We start from the raw sequence: 2,288 nt of genomic DNA, 5'->3' as shown, positions 1-2,288 counted from the left end.
CCTGAGCATTCACTTGCCATGTGGATGCAATAGTTTGATTAATTGATTTTATGAACCCAATTCTTTTGAATTTGTCCACCAAACTAATATATAATATGTATATATATGTGTCATCATCTTGCCAGAATTACAAGGGGCAAAGTTGAATATCTACTGGGAGTTGCATGAAACTACACTGTCCAGCTTAATTATTGAACAAATCTCTCAGGATCATCAATAGTGAAACAAACAATCAAATGAAATTCATAAGCACAAGAGCAAGCACTAGAAACTGCTTTGCTAAGTATGGGTAAAACCTTGTGATTCAAGTTGCTTTTGCATTATTTTCCAAAGCTACCATCTCCTGTTGCTTCTTCCATTTCTCAATTTCCATGGCCAGCAACCCTTTGCTTTCCTCTTCCCCATCGCTTCTTTTCTTATCACCCTTCTTTGCCTTCTTGGCTTTGGAACCCAGGCTAAAACACATGATTGTATCAGTCAAAAATCTTACTAAGAATGATAATTTCCTTTCTAGCTAGCTAACCCTTGTTAGTTCATAGCATTGCAACCTTCATTGTTTGACTCTTAATCAAAGACGGCGATGAGTACAAAGGGTTCTTTTTTGGATCATCCAATTCATGCATAAAATTATTTTAATACTAGAATCCAAGTGAAAGCATCAATCCTTGCGCTGGGCTGGGCGGCATTCTGGGTCCCATCTCTGCTGATCTGAATGGGCTGACCAAACCTTGAGCAAAGCCGGCCTCACAGCCCATCTGTGCTGGCTTCAGTAGCCCTGGGCCATTCTTAGCCCAAGCTGAATGACAAGGACCGGTAGGACAATTCTTTCTATTTTAGGGCTTAGACGTTGGGTCATGGGATGACCAAAAGGAAAGCATATATAGTATTATCAGTCAAATGTGGTAGTTTATTAGCCAAGTTTGCAACATAATGTGACAAAACTTGTTTCTATTTGAAAACAATTGTTAGGGTGTAGTACAAAGTTGTAGGTTAAATTACAACACCCCCCCCCCCCCCCCCCCCCCAAAAAAAAAAAAAAAAAAAAAAAGGGTTACAAAACTAGATAGACTAATATCATAATGTACTTGTACATCAGAATATATGGATTTGAATTTGATTTATTATTACATCATATTTATAACTAATATTTATTTATTTATGCTATTGTAAATCATAAAGAAGTTGAAAATTTGTAGAGATTTAGCGGGTATTGAACAAATTGGTCAAATTTGGAAGAGTTATACAGCATGTGAGCTTTTGTGAGATTACGTATGATCTTATGAGAGATAACATGAAAAACTTTTCAGATAGTTACATTCTTATTTTAAAACTCAAAAAATTTATCAAACATTAAGGGAAAAAAGTAAAAAAAAAAAAAAAACAAACAAACACTGAAGATGGGTTTCGATTATTTCAACAACAAACTCAAGACACAGAGATTTGGGAAATCAATTTGGGGATTGACAATGTAATTTGCAAGAAAAAAAGGTTGAGAGAGAGAGAGAGAGAGAGAGAGAGCGCATAGATGGAAATGAAAGATATGGTCCACCTAAACGAAGAGGTCACAATAGCAAGCAATTGATATCATAGTTTAAACAATTATGGATTCTCGAGCCATTAGACTTGTAAGGGGTTTATCAAATGAAAAATGCTAAAATGCCCGACGAGCTTATCGATGGATTTACCGAAAGGTGGCAAAAAATTAATTTTGTCCCCACGCCCTGTTTTCTCCCTCCCCCTCCCATGGATTCCCCCCCCCCCGCTCTAGTGCGTCTCCCCTGCCATAGTCGCCATCTCGCCTCGCCGCCGCGCCTTGCTGCCATCTCCTCGCCTCGCCTTTGTCGCCTCTCTGCCATGGCCGTCTCGCCTCGCCTCGCCTCACCCTCGCCAACAGTCGCTACATCGACGTTTCCTAAGACAATTTAATAAAAAATAAAATAAAATAAGTTAATTACGAATATTAAAATTTATGTTAATTATAAAAATAATATTATTTACAATTAAAAATGACTTACAACGACGTTTGTAGAACGTTTATCGACATACATCTTCTCTCATCTTTCAAGTTTTTTGGAATGAGTTCGTTCAAAAAGTTCAATCAGCGTGGGCTCTTTCCCAAACTCCTTTCCCTAAAAAAAAAAATGTGATATATTGTAACGCCCTGCTTTTTCGGGCGCGTTATAACTTGGGACAATTCTAGGACAATAAATTTTTTTTTTCTTTCAAACTAATGCTAAACCACATCATTTCTCGAATCCGTCCCAGAATTCCCAATCAATTTTCTCGAA

This window comes from Diospyros lotus, chromosome 6 (assembly GCF_014633365.1).
Source record: "Diospyros lotus cultivar Yz01 chromosome 6, ASM1463336v1, whole genome shotgun sequence".
In the NCBI taxonomy this organism is placed as follows: domain Eukaryota; kingdom Viridiplantae; phylum Streptophyta; class Magnoliopsida; order Ericales; family Ebenaceae; genus Diospyros; species Diospyros lotus.
The sequence above is the reverse complement of the archived record's forward strand: the minus strand, read 5'-3'. Positions refer to the sequence as shown.